The sequence below is a fragment of the Narcine bancroftii genome, chromosome 7 (assembly GCF_036971445.1).
Source record: "Narcine bancroftii isolate sNarBan1 chromosome 7, sNarBan1.hap1, whole genome shotgun sequence".
NCBI classification, from domain to species: domain Eukaryota; kingdom Metazoa; phylum Chordata; class Chondrichthyes; order Torpediniformes; family Narcinidae; genus Narcine; species Narcine bancroftii.
The window spans coordinates 90,626,688-90,642,479 of record NC_091475.1 but is presented as its reverse complement, the minus strand read 5'-3'; positions in this window follow the sequence as shown (position 1 = coordinate 90,642,479).

Here is a 15,792-nt window from a genome sequence, read left to right as displayed (position 1 = left end):
GGCCTATGTAATCAATTTGCCAGACCGCAGCTGAGTGAGCACCCCGTTTTATTCGGCCATGCGGACCAGGTGGAACGGTATGGAACTTCACAAGCTGACATTCTGGGCATGTACATATGACCATGCGGACATCATCCTTATGGATGGATAAAGCATGTGTACGGGACCACATAGCTGATCCCTTCTCCCCCAAATGACCACTCTGTTCATGTGCCCATCGAGCCAGGGGGACGGTATCAGCACAGCTGATAGTGGCAAGCTGATCTGCTACTGCATTATGTTGAGCCATGTTAGTCGCCATATTGGTATGGGCATCAACGTGATAAACGGTTATCTCACGATGGTGGGAAGCATCCCACAACAGCTGCCACAACCCTTTGCCCCATACTGGGCGATCATGTATCATCCAGTTGTTCTTTTGCAAATCAGGCATCCATACCACAAGTCCATTAGCCAAAGCCCAGGAATCAGTAAACAGGCGAAGAGGGTGATCATGGGGATCTAGTGGTAAAGTGACTGCCTTCAACTCAGCATACTGACTGGAGCCACCATCCCCCTCTTCCGATAACTGAGTTCCTGACCTAGGATGGTAAGCCACCTGTTCGTGTATGCGGCCCACCCCTTCAGGCCCTCTGGTCGCACGACTCTGAATATACCACTTCCATTTAACAATAGAAGACTGCTGAGCCCGCCCGATCTTTAGATTAGCATCATTAGCCAGGACCCAATTCATTATAGGAAGTGCAGGTCGCAATTGAACATCTGCATCACCTGTCATTCTTTCAGTCTCTAGCAGGGCCCAGTAACAGGCTAGTAACTGTTGTTCAAAAACAGAATAACGAGTGGCAGCCTCAGGCATGGTACGTGACCAGAATCCTAGTGGGACTCGGCGACCCTCTTGTTTCTGCCAGAGGCTCCAGGAGGCCACATCATCAATATAATGGTGAATTGGGAGGGAAGGCGATACTGGAAGGTGGGTGAAGGTATACTGGCGCCCCTTCCAGGTAAAGGCGAACTGATCCTGTGAGTCCTCAGCTATAAGAATACTGAAGAAGGCGTTAGCGAGATCAATGACAGCATACCATGTTCCTGAGTTCCCAGTAGCAATGTTTTCAATAAGGGTGACAATGTCCGGAACTGCTGAAGCAAGTGGTGGGGCATGTTTGTTCAAAAAACGATAATCAACTGTCATTCTCCAGGAGCCGTCCGGCTTCTGGACCGGCCAAACAGGGCTATTAAAGGGCGACGTTGCGGGCCTCACTACCCCTTCTTCTTGCAGAGCATCGATGGTGGCAGTAATCTCTTCCTGCCCCCCAGGGAGATGATATTGTGGAATGCACACTGGTTTCATGGGGGCTGGCACCATCACAGGATCCCACTTAGCCTGACCCACTACTAGTTTTTTTGTAATAGTTCGAATTCCAAATTCAAATCCCCCTTGGCTAGTATTAAGGGCCATACCGGCCAACATATTAATACCCAGGATACACTCGTCAGTAGCAGCCACCAGGGCATGTAACCAGACAGGGGAAGGGCTATCACCCACCATGGCACAGACTTTTATTTCCTTTGCCAGGGTGACCGCTCCTCCCAACCCCTCTATTCGAAAGGCCGGTCCAGTCCAGAGGTCTGGATTACCAGGAATCACCGAGTGCTCTGCACCGGTGTCGACCAAAGCCAAGTATTGGCGATCATTACCCCCACCCCAGTGGATTGTTAACGGTATGTAGGGCCGCGGATCCCCGTGTGTGCGCCGTGTCTCGATGGAGTAGACATGGGAATCCTGCCCACATCTTCAGGCTTCAGAAGGGTTCGGGGGCTTCCAGGACCACATGCTATTGTTATCTTTAAGAGCCTGTTTAACCCATTGTTTTACCTCATCATGAGTAACTGGAGCAGGAGAAGCCAGCTCGATAGAAGCAGCAGTGGGAGCAGAAAGTACAGCTGGGCCAGGAGGACTCAGCAGCTGGGGATGATGTTCCCCTGCTTTTTGCCTAAATCGATCTCCAATGGCAGCCAGTTCTTTTACAGAGAAATCACGGATCATTGACTCCTTCCGACCCCTGTTTCCACTTTGGCTCACAGGGTCCTCCACCCAGTCTAGGGGAGGAGGTGGAGGCCATCCAACAGAGGGAGTAGGCCATAGAGCATAAGCAGGGGTTTGGGTATTTTCCCCTGGGTCCACATGGGAAACCGGGGTATCTATCCCTTCCATCTCTACCCTTACATCATCCCCCCTTCTGTCTGTTTGGGAAATCTGCTGCCTTATAGGGCGGGCATGAACAGCAGATGGAGAGGGTAGTATGTTAGACACATGCTGAGGAGTATCTGCATTATTACCATTGTCATTCCAGATATTCCCATCCCAATCCTCAATTACATCAGGATCGTCACCATTCCTTATCATGGCATGAATACGATATGGATCGGGTTCTACTCCATGCCTTTCCTTATCTGCACAGAGCTGCTGCCGGAGTTTAATATTATGGCAAATCATTTGGACATGCTTATCTTCCCATTCTTTGGCTCTGTCCTGACTGGTACGAACAATCTCGCTCATCATGGAACAGCATTGTCGCAGGACTTCTAGCTCCTCCTCTAATTGCTTTCTTTTGCACTGAGATTCTACTTCTCTTTGAATTAATTCTGCTTCACGCTGAACGGAGTGGCGTAATGCTGTGGCCAGCAACCAAAAACCATTCGTCAGCATTCCCTTTTTATCAGGAAATTTACTTTCTCGAAGGAGAGTGGCAACCCGCTCTCCCAGAGGTGCACTTGATGAGTCTAACTTCTCATCCCAACTAATGGGTGGTCCCAACAAAGACAGGGTATTGGCCAACATGCCAAACCCATCGTCTTTGGAAGTCCATCCAGGAATCAAGAACTGCTCAGGGCTCACCTCTTTCTTTCGGCGAAACATCTTGAGACCAACCCTGCTCGCTGCGCCAATTGTCTTGGGTAAACTTATACCTCTCATTTTGTTCATTTTAGATTGGTCACAGTGTTTTAGCTACCGAAAGAAAATAGACACACACACCGAGAGCAGTTCAGTTTATACAAATGTTTATTACTAATTCAAAAGCTGATTTCACACTACAATATGCAAGCCCTTCCCAACTATACTTATCAACGCTTGGACTGGTCCCAACTGCCGAAGCGAGGCAACAACTGCACACTTGTAGTAGGTTGTCAGGGCGCTGGTAGCAGCTTCTCCACCTCCCCCGACCGGGACGTTGCTCGGACTCTGGCTGTTCTTCCTTCTTGACAAGGGGTGTTCCCACCCCTCGGAGAGTCTAAACTTCAGCAGCAGGACCACAGACTTTTATACCCCAAAAACAATTAATCATGCACCCACTCCCTCTAACATTTGTCAGTCAAAATCAAAGCTGAGCATACTATTCTACAATTTAGAAGATTAATTATTATGGAGCAGGATGCTATGATATCCTGGTTTATCTCGTAGATACAAGGACTCATTAAAACTTCTTGAGCAAGACAGGTTGTGACCAATACGTCAATTTCAGAGTGTCGTATTTGACAACTGCTTTCCCTGGGCCTCACGGTGGAATTCCATTTCAAAGTGTATCTTCAGATAAGTCCCCATGGCTGAGTTTAATTACATCTGCTAGTTCTGAAAGTTAGGTGACCTGCGTGTGGACCCAGTGTCGTCAGTTCCACATAAGCAAAAAGCATCTAAGTACATGGTTTTAATCCTCCATTACAGCTACATATCATGCGATATTGAATCTTTCATTTTCTTCTACACACTGTTCAATGCATTAGATCCATGATGACTGCATACAAAGCAATTCCATCAGTTCTACTGTCAATGAATTGGAAAGTGTACAAAAAACATGTTTCACAAGTACGTTACCAGGACTGGAATGTTTGAGTTATAAGGAAATGCTTGATAGGCTAGACCCAGGAAAGGACAGTCTAAAATTAAATATTGTTGCTGTAAATTGAGGTAGATTTTCAAGGGAATTGAGGGGAACTTTTTCCACACAGAGGGTGGATGAGCATCTCAAACAAGCTGACAGAGGAATTGCTGGTGGGAGGAACAATTGTAATATTTACAAGACATAGGGACAAGTACATGGTTATGAAATATTTAGAAAGATGTAGGCCATTCACAGACAAATTGTCTCATTGTAATGCAACTGATTGTACTCAAAGACTTGTGAAGATCACAGACATGTATTTAATAACTTACAATCAATGGCTGGTAGATACAATAGTCCTCAGGTGAATCTGAGGTAAGGCCCAGGGTTTATATTGGGGTTGGAGAGAATGGAGCCAAGGGAGGAGCCAGCCATCAGAACATCACACAGACAGTGAATTCCATTTCACTGCATTCACCCCTTCCTTCAGAATTGAGCCTGTGGGTGAAAAACAAAGACCATATATTAAAAAAAAACTCATAGTTTACAAATATTTACAAGTCTGTCAGGGGGTCTAGTTATTCTGGTTGAGCACCTCAGAACTGGAGGACTTTGGGCTTCCTGAACTTCCTGTGGTGCAGGGTTATTGGGTCTCAAGGGCTCTGGCTCTGGTTGCGTAGTGGATTGACCCACTTCCTGAGCAGAGTAGTCTGGAACCTTGGGTGGGCTACTTGGTTGTTCCTGGCTTGTTTGAGGTATGGGATCCTCAGTTTCGGTGGCTGCCAGGACTCTGATCGAAAATGTGTCCTCTCTGCCATCAAGGTATGGCACATAGACAAACGTTGGGTTGGTGTGCAGCAGATACATCTTCTCGATCAGGAGGTCTGTCTTGCTCCTCCTCACATGCTTTCTCAACAGTACTGACCCCAATGCCATTAGCCAAGCCAGGAATGTGGTCCTGAATGTTGATTTCCTCTGGATGGTGAAGATAAGCTCGTAAGGAGTTGGGTTGGTCGCTGTTCAGAGAAACAACCTTATGGTGTGAAGCGCTGTGTGTAGGAATTCTTGTGAGCGTGAGTCTAGAAGTCCTTTGGACCAGAGAGCCAATTTCAATATGTATTCATTTTCAACTTATCTCTTCCGCACGGGGTTTGTAGCTAGTTGACCTACTTGAGCAGATACTGGCAAATACTGACAAAGCTCTTTACGAGCAGATATTGGCAAAGCTCTTTGCTCATAAATGATGAGCCCTAGTCACTATGGATATAGCTGGGATACGTGAACGGGGTGAAAATAGAGTGCAAGGATCTGATGACTGTGGTGGTTGTCATGTCTGGGCAGGGAATGGCGAACAGAAAACATGAATACTCATAATTGACATTGAGAAAGTATACAATTCCTTTGGTGGAAGTGAAGGGACCTTTGAAATAGACACTGAATGGTTTAAAGGGCCAGGGTGTATTTATCATGTGCACTTTCTCAGGGCTGTAGAAGTGTGGTTTGCACTCAACGCAGGGCTGGGAGGACTGCGTCCTTTCCCTGATATCCTCAATGGTGTAGGGCAGGTTGCAAGACTTGACAAAATGAGCCATGTGAGTGATGGCAAAGCTCATCATTCAGTGACTGCAATTGACTGGTGTGTGTCGAGGCACAGCTTCTTGAAAGGGCACCTGGAGGCTCATTGAGAGTGCCTGGTCTGTATGCTCTATCATAATTATAGGTGGAGAGTTTGATCCTCCCCCTGGCAATCTTATCATTTTTATTTGACCCCTTTTTGTGTTCTTAAACATGAATGCCATTGATTGCTGGTTGGTGAGCTGTGTAAATTTTCTGCCAGCCAGGTAATGCCTCCAGTGCCTGATGACCTCTCCAATGGCCTGATCCTCTTTCTCCACTGATGGATTCCAAAGCTCATAGCCTTGTAGGGTGCAGGAGAAAAAGGCAACCGGTCTGCCCACCTGGTTAGGGGTAGTGGCCAGAACTATGTCAGAAGCATCGTTTTCCACTTGGAAAGATGCGTTCTCATCCACCGCCTGCATGGTGGCCTTTGCGATATAGCTGCGAACGTAGTCGAAAGCCACCTGGGCTTCAGCCAATAATGGGAAGGATGTGGATTTAAAGAGGAGGCGGACTTTATCCACATAGTGAGGGATCCACTGAGCATATTAAAAGAAGCCCAGGCACCTCCTTAAAGCTTTCACGGTCTTTGGGGTTGGGAGGTCTTACAGGGGTCATATTTGATCAGGGTCAGAAATAAGACACTATTCACCACCATGTAGTCCAGAATCACCAGACGTTTAGTCTGGACTATGCACTTACTGGAACTGTATGTGAGATTCAAGTCCTTGACCATGTGGAGAAACTTCTGAAGATTGGCATTGTGCTCTTCCAGAGAGTTTCCACAGATGGTTATGTTGTCAAGATAAGGGAAGGTGGCCTTTAACCCATATTTGTTGACCATTTTGTCCATCTGTCTTTGGTAGTGATACCAAAATGGACCCTCCAGAACTGATAAAGCTGTCCATCTGCCTCAAATGTTGTGTAGGGGTGGTTCATAGAACGGATCAGTAACTATGCAGCTTACAGGTAGGTCAATGGTCAAATAGACCAGATACTGCGTAATTTTGCATACTATGTCCGAAATTTGGGGGCGGGGGGTGGGCTATGTGTCCAGGAGTGTGAAATGATTAATGATGAAGGGCTTAACCCCACAAGGTTGGTGATGTACCTTTGTACCTTTGCTACATAAAAGCACTGTTTGACCTGCAGAGTTTCTCCAGCATTTGTGTGTTTTTTCATTTAACCACTGTGTACTAATTGTCTGGCTATAGTCAATCACTAGCCTGGCCTTTTCTTCCCCTTTTACAACTACCACCTGGGCTCTCCATGAGCTGTTGCTAGGCTCAATTATATATTTTTTTGAGTGGCCGCTGCGTCTCGGCTATAATAAATTCCCGATTCCCCCACATTGTATCGCCTGCTCTTTATGGTTATTGGCTAGTAATTCTGAGTCAAGTTCAGAATCTGTGGGCGGGGGGGGGGGGGGGGGTGGAGTCAATATTTAGGGTGGAGAGACCTCATGTGGCATTCAGCTTTTGGGACCCTCTGTTCTACACCGTAATTGGAGGAAGTGGTCCAGAGTACTCCATGGTCACTCATTTAAGGTGACACAGGAGGTCCAGGCCCAGCGACACAGAAGCACACAAATCTTTCAATACATATAATTGGAACTTACAAAATAACACCCCCCCCCCCTTTCTTTTGCAGTTAGATGTACTATACGATACCCCTGGATAGTTGCAGAGTGTGAGAGTGATGCTAGGGAAATACGATAGTCCGTCGGATACACTTTTAAGTTGTACAGCAGCCCAGTCGCAGAATTTTTAAAGCTCTTAGTAGAGCCAGTGTCTACCAAGAAATCATTCAAGTGTCAGTTTACCTTCACCTCCATCGTTGAGTTATTCAATGGTTGAGGTATTACCTGATCCAGGATGACCGATGCCAGTGCTCCAGAACCCAATTGCTCCCCATGCCGATGTTGACTCTCTCTCCTCTTGGCCCACAGACAGACAATATGGCGTCAACCATGAGGTGCCACAAGATGGCTACCCTCTATCTTGACCCGAAGGAGGACTAGTGGCATCGACCATGATTTTCTTGTTTAAATCTAAATTAGGAATAAACTCATGAATTGTACCTCTTCTTGTTCTAAAGGTTCTTTTAAAAATCTTACATTCTATTTTAAAATTACCTCCCAGCACATTTAAATTTGAATCTCAAGTTTCACCATTCTTCATTTAGTAACGAATAAAGAAAACTTCAAGGTCTTTTACCTTGCAGATTGTCCTCATGATAATGGTGTCCTTGGGGGATTTAAGTCATAATATGGCTTCGCATTCCACAGGGCTAGTGCTTCAACTCTTTGTGCAGAACTACATTGTGTCAATAATTTCAAAAAGCATTGTTGAGTCTGGATATGTTGGATTTAATTTTCCAGTTGTTATTTATCTTTTCTAGAATGTTTCCTTTCATTATTGTATTGACTAGATAAAGGAATCTGTTGGTTCCACAGGTAGTAAAAGGATTCTAAGATCTATTCTTCATGATGAATATAGTTGTGATATCAATTATCCCTATGTTATTCCAGAATCTGAAGAAAATTACACATATAAAATAAGAAAATAAACAATAAACCTGCAAATATCCAAGACAGTGATATATTCAGAATATGTGAAATACATTGATATTTTTGAAAATATAGTGTATGGAGATAGTAGAGAAATTGGCACTGATGTGAGAATTCAGTCATAACCTTACTGAAGGGTAGAACATGAACAAGGGGCTAAATAGCTTCTCTTGCTTCCATTTCATATTTATGTAATATGAAGGACACTTTCATTGTTACTCAGTAGTTTTCAAATTTCCCACCCCAACTCACATTCCACTTTAAGCAATCCCTATGCCATAAGTGCATAAGGTGGAATGTGAATGGGAAGGGAAGGTTGAGAATCACTGCTCTGGACCTAATTGTTACTGAAATGTTTTGCTTGAGAAAAAAATCCTTTGGAGTCATGAAATCATGCACATAATGAGTCAATTATGTATGTTTAAAACAGTGGTTTTTCAAAACTTTTTCTTTTCACTCACATACCTCCTTAAGCAATCCCTTATTAATCACAGAGCTCATGGCATAGGAATTGTTTAAGGTGGAATGTGAGTTTAGGGGGTAGTTTGACATGCTAAAATATCTGATCATTGAATATTTGGACTAAACAGCATCAATAAAAACTCAAATTAAATATAATTTAGAGCAGTGGTTTTCAAACTTACCCCTTAAACTCACATTCCACTTGAAGCAATTCCCACACCACAGGTGTTCTATGGGATTGCTTCAGGTAAAACACGAGTGGGAAGGGAAGGTTGAGAATCACTGCTCTAGATCCAATTGTTTCTGAAATATTTTGCTTGAGAAAAATTGTCATTGACCTATTTCTTTGGAGTTATGAAACCGCGCACATAATGAGTTAATTAGGTACGATTAAAATAGTGGTTTTCAAACTTCTTCTTTCCACCCATCTACTACTTAGAGTTCTTATGACATAGGGATTGCTTTAGGTGGAATATGAGTATGGGGGGCAGTTTGAAAATCACTGATTTAGAGTAAATGAAAAATAATGGACCACAAGAGTTGAAACTCCTGAAAAGTTAAATAGCATTTTATAAATGAATAGTGAGTTCAAAGTGAACCAACTGCATCAACAATTACTGCAAAAAAGCAAAATTACCCACAGCCAAATGTTTATCAATAGCACATTTCATGGAATTAACTCAAACAGACTAAAAAAATTGAGCATTTGGAAAGCTTTTACTTTTCTATGTTTGTTAAGTTCATTTTCAAGTTCAACTGAAAGTTTAGTTATCATTCAATTTTACAAGTACAACCTGACAAAAACAGCATTCACTGGTCCTTGGTACAACATACTGCAAGCAAACACAAAGATATAACACACACACACAGACGAGCAATACATAGGCACAATACTTGCATACATATAGGGGCATAAATAAATATTATTGTGAAATAAATAGTAGAGTTTGTGTGAGCACTTCATCAGTGTCACTGCCCTTATGAAAAAAACTGTTCTCAGCCTGGTGTTTTCGGCTCTGATGAACCTGTATCTCTTTACCAATGGGAGTAGCTGAAATTCCAGTGAGTGGGCAGTTGTCCTCACTGATTTTGCAAACCTTATTTAGACAATCCTCATAAATCCCATCAATGGTGGGGAAGTGGGTGGGAAGGAGATCCCAGTGATCCTCTCTGCTGCTCTTATAGTCCTGTGGATTGACTTAGAGTCTGATGCTCTGCAGCAACTCTACCACATGATGATGTAGCCGGTCAGGATGCTCTTGAAAGAGTTCCTGTAAAAAGTTGACAGGATGGTGGTTTGGAGCTTTGCTTGCCTGAGTCTTCTCAGGAAGTGCCATCATTGTTGTGCCTTCTTGACAAATGAAGAAGAGATGGTTTGATAAATCACTTCTTAAATGGACTCAGAGGAACTTGGAGCTTTCCACTTGAGCAACTACCAATCTCTTAATGTGTACTGGAGTGTAATCATCCCGGGTCTTCCTGAAGTCCACAATAATCTCCTTTCTCCTATCCACGATGATGATTGGGTTCTTGCATCTCTTCTCTGTCATGTGACTCATCATTGTTGCTGATGAAGCCAATCACTGTTGTATCATCTGCAAATTTGAAGACCCTGTTAGAGCCGGATCTGTTGCTGCAGTTATGGGTCAATGTGATGATTAATCGGATAGCGCAATACAAAGTGTATTCCACTATCGACCTCAAAGCAGCTTATCACCAATTCCCCATTAAAAAAAGGGAACGGCCCTATATTGTTTTTGAGGTCTATTGGGGATTTTACCAGTTTAAAAGGGTACCTTTTGGGGTCACTAATGGTGTGTCCATGTTTCAGAGGTAAATGGATAAGATTGTTAGGACATATGATTTACAGGGTACATTTCCCTATCTCGATAATGTCACTATCTGTGGGAAAACACAGGCTGAGCATGACAACAACTTAAAGAATTTTTTAACGAGGGCAAATGTGTGTTCAACGCGACAGAGCTATCCATTCTGGGCTACATTGTCTACAAAGGCGAAATCTGCCCTGACCCAGAAAGAATGGCCCCCCCCTTAAGAAGTTACTACCACCAAACTCAGAAAAAAGCCCTCAAAAGGTATATGGGATTATTTTCCTACTACTGCAAATGGGTTCAAGACTACGCCAGGAAGGCACACCCTCTATCTGACACTAAATCTTTTCCTCTCTCTCCAATAGTCATGAAGGCTTTCGAGAGAATTAAAGCTGATATTGTCAAAGCTGCACTCTCGTCCATTGACGAGGATGTCCCATTCCAAGTGGAAACTAATGCCTCAGATTGTGTCTTGGCAGGGACCTTTAATCAAAAGGGCAGACCTGTGGTATTCTTCTTCCGTACGTTACGCAGACCTGAACTTAAACATCCCGCCATTGAAAAAGAAGCCCAGGCTATTATTGAAGCTGTTCACTACCGGAGACACTTTCTAGCCGGCAGAAAATTTACTCTTGTCACTGATCAGAAATCTGTAGCCTACATGTTCTGTACTAAAGACAAAATTAAAATCAAGAACGATAAGATGGCACGCTGGTGAATAGAACTCTCAACTTATAATTATGAGATCCAGTACAGACCAGGCAGGTTAAATGATCCCTCTGACGCATTGTCACGATCTACTGCTGGTGCTCGGCTGGAGAGACTAAAAGAGATCCATAGCAGACTGTGCCACCCAGGAGTCACGAAATTCTTCAACTACATCAGGGATAACAACCTTCCCTACTCTCTGGAAGAAGTCAGGAAACTGACTAAAAGCTGTCCTATTTGTGCAGAATGCAAACCACAATACTTCAAAGCTACAGAGGCCACTCTCATCAAGGCAATCGACCTTTTGAGAGGATTAGCTTAGATTGTAAAGGACCGTTACCTTCCAACAACAAAAATGTCTACTTCCTTACTGTAATTGACAAATATTCCAGGTTTCCCTTTGCAATACCCTGCCCTGACGTCTCGTCAGCATCTGTCATTAAGTCACTTGACAGAATTTTCAACATTTTTGGCCTTCCCAATTACTTTCATACTGATAGGGGCTCAGCATTCATGAGCCCTGAACTGCGGCGAGCCCTGCTACAGAAGGGGATTGCCACCAGCTGTACCATGAGTTACAACCCACAGGTCAATGGGCAGGCCTTTCCTAGGAAATCAGGAACTGTGATGGACTGGCCCACCTATTTATCTGAGCCTGGAACCGTGCTGCTGAAGAGCCACGCTCGGTCGCGTAAAGCAGACCCAGTTGTCCAACCAGTTCAGCTACTGCATACTAACCCCAACTGTGCTCATGTTAAATTCCCAGACAGGAGTACTGACACTATACCCCTAAGCCTTGCCAGGTTTGCCCCTTCCTCGCACCCCTACTCAGAGTGAGCCTGAGAGATTGGACTCACCCCCTCCCCAGCCTGTGATCCCTAGTCCATGCTAAGGCTCCACTGCCTCACGCTGGCTATTCTGGAGCAGGTCCAGAAGTCACGACAGACCCATGAACTGTACCAGTTCCCAAGGTTGCAAAGGAGCCACCTGTTTTGAGAAGAAGCACCAGAATTCATAAACAACCTGATAGGCTGACATATTCATAAAACATCTCATTATATTTCGATTGCTTGCTAAATACTGGCTGTTAGATTCTCAATGCCAAACATGCTATCCATGTATTGCTTGCTCTAGTCTTTCCCAGCAGCTGTCCTTTTGATTGTAACCCTTCTTCTGCCGGGGGGAGACTGTGGTGAATGTCTGCCAAGCTGCCCGTCTTCCCTCTGGCAAGCCTTGCTGTACTAACATTAGCTGTGCATTATGTCTATTGGTAAGGACACTCCCTTTGGGTATAACTGTGTATGGACCTATTGTCTTTCATTATTGTACCATGAGTTTCTGCTAATAAAAGCCATGATTATTGTTTAAACACATCGTCTTGGTCTATTTCATCAACTGGCACTTCACAATCTGCTCCAATCAGCCATCCTGTAAGCATTCCACAATCTCTCTCCTGAGATCCCATACTGATTTTTCCAATCTACTTTCAAATTAAAATCCACCATAATTATCTTAATGCTATCCTTCTGCCATGCCTTATTTATATTCAGTTGTATTTTGTTGTCCACATCCTGGCTGTTGTTTGGAGGTCTATATATAATTGACATTAGTGTTAAGATTACAAAGGAATATGGGAGATGTGGAATTATTCGCATCATTTAATTCAATGGCAGAATGTACTTGTGTGGTTAAATTTTTGACACTTGTCCATAATTGTTGCAAGATTACATTAAACCTTGATCCAAGCATGGCTACAATGTTGGCCTTTGCTTCAGATTACTAAACTATTTCAGTTTAAATTGCCCTGATAATAAATTAGGACTTAACTCCTTTTTTTGTATAAATGTTCCATATCCCTGGATTACTCGAGAGGTAATATTAGCTGATATGTTAATAGCAAAATAAGAAGGGGGTTAGAACTGAAGATTTAGGGAGAGCTGGATACAGTCACAGAGATATGAAGGCCAAGTGGGTCTAAAACATTAGGAATACAGATTCCTGAAAAGAAGCAGAGGTATTGTGGCAGAATGGATCAGAATCAAACCTAGAAGCTGCAAATAGAGAAATTTAAAAAAAAATGAGCAAAGACAGAAAGAAAAGTGCACTTCAAAAGAGACCAAAAAAGATCAGGAAGACTTGGACATGAGATACAATAGAGGATCCACTTCTAACTCATTGTGAGCAGTGATGCAGAAAAGATTTCATTAATTTTGAAATTCAAAACATCTATCCCTGTTTTGGTCTTTAACATTAATTTAACATAACATAACAATTACAGCACGGAAACAGGCCATTAGGCCCTTCTGGTCCGCACCGAAAATGTTCTTTGCTCACAGTTCCATGAATTTTCATTCTTTTCATTGATGATCTTTTCCCAATTTCTTAATTTAATTATTATAAAAAATAATTCCATTTTTATTCTTCAACTTTCATTGGCAGTTTTCATTAATTTAAAAATCCTTTCCCAGTCCTTGCCCTAACTTTCCTAACAGTGATACAGTCTTACGCTACACTAACCGTGCCACTCCCATGTAATACTTTGATGAATGATGGTGTGTTGTGGATAAATTGCTTGTCAGTAACCTTGCATTACTGTTAGTCCAAATTTATATTGATTGAGCTTTGGTGTTATTGTATAGTTTCAATCAAATCCAATAAAACAGTTTATTCTATTTCAAAATAGCTAGTTTGTTCAGTTAGTTTTTCTTTAAGGAATCAATCAATGTAAATCCTATAAAGCTTCTGTCATGCACTGTTTCTGTTAGTTTCTTTGGGGAAACTGGTCCTAGTGAGATACACAAGAGACTGCAGATGCTAAAAACTGAAGCTAAGCACACTGACTGGAGGAACTCATCAGGTTATACCTCATAATTGAGTGGAAAATAATAGTTGATGTTTTGAGCTGAAGCCCTTGGTTGAAACTGGAGAAATGTAGGAGAAGCCAGTCTGTAGAGGAAGGACAGGATGGCAGCGGTAGGATAGAGCTTTCATGTAGGATTGGTTAACTAGACAGAGGTGAAACATGATGGACACAGGCAGTAGATTGGTTCAATGGTTCCTTTTATTGTCATGTAATAATATATTAAATTTGTAATATTCATGATATACCTCAACTTCTGTCTGCCATAAAGAGTCACCATGAGCATTACGTGCTGCAGCTAACAATAGAAGAATAAGAAGCAAAAGAGTGTCCCTTCAGAGACATTGAGTGTCAGTGGATTTGCCTCCAGTGCTCCTGTAGTAACTGCAGCCACATAGACCCTAATTCAAACCATTGGCCACCTAGTCCCAGGTCCAAACCTCTGATGCAATCAGGAACCCTTCACCCCCTGAGACCTTTCAGGAGCCCTTCTTGCTCTCAGCACCATCTTGAATCCTCATTCTGATACTTGGGTCCCACGAGCCAGTGTAGGTCCTTCGATCAAAAGTCGCCTGCAGCCTGCGTGGGTGTTTTGACCGCAAGTCATCAACTGCACGCAGCCTGTGTGGGTCCATCAACTGCTGATTTCCTTGCTGGTCTGCTCTCATGGTCACCAATCTGTTGGGTTCTTTTTCGAGCTTCTCCTTCTCAATGAGTGAGGAGGGGGATATTCTCCCCTTTTCTGGCATTTTCTAGATAAAGGAAGAAAAACAAAGAGATCAGGTGGGAGAACATGAATCATACAGAGTGAGGTGAATGATTAATAGGCTATGGGCCAAGTCTGGGAAGATAGGATTAATATATAGGGATGCACACTGGTCGGTATAGATGAATGGGCTGAAAGCTTGCTTCCATGTTGTATGACTTATAGTTTCTGAGACATTGATGTAGAATTGTTGAAAATATTCAAGATTGAGATGGACTATTGTTAGACTATGGAAGAGTAATGGGCTCCAGGGAAAGATTAGATGAGGCCAAAGTCAAATCAGGCTGAATGGAGCACAAACTAAAAGAAGTCACATGACCTCACCTCCTCCCATTCTTAAGTTCTTGCATTGATGGAATTGTTAGATGGACTGCAGAACACCTCACTGCAGTGAGTTTGAGATCAGACCAATTTTTTATCACCTTGAAGTCAAGAAAAGTCAATAGTGCAAGCACTGAGAAGGAGACATCTGTTAGAATGGATGCAGTAAATGTCAATTTATAACACAGTGGGAGAGAAAAGGGGTAAAGGAAGAAACAGTATCATTTAATTTTTTTTAATATTTTCAAAGCAACAAAGACCTGATGGAATTGAATTTTTCGTTAAATGTTGGTGCAAAGAAATAAATTGGCAGTAATTTACATCAACACATTGTTAAAATTGTACCTAATCTGCCATGGTTTGAGTTACCATGCAATGAATTAAATTCATACCAAATATGCCAAAATCAAATCCTTCATACAGGGACAAGTAGCCAGTGATCAGAGAGAGAGAGAGAGAGAGAGAGGAGCTGCAGTTTGGAAAGAGAAGCAGTCAAACACTGAAGTGGGATGGGAATGGTAGAATTCCCTTGGGGATTAGTGATGTAATTTTACTCAATAGATGTAATAATCGGACTAAGAACTGAAGAGAGCAATTGTACAGCAAATATGTTGCAAGGAATAATGAAAGAGAAAATAAAAAAGTATCTTTTATAATGACTAGAAAGCTATGATTACCTGTCTATCAAACACTGTACATTGGCTGTGAGTTCTGTGGCCCTACAAATGACATTGTGTCCTACTTGCAGTCACGACTATAAAGAGCAAGATCACAAA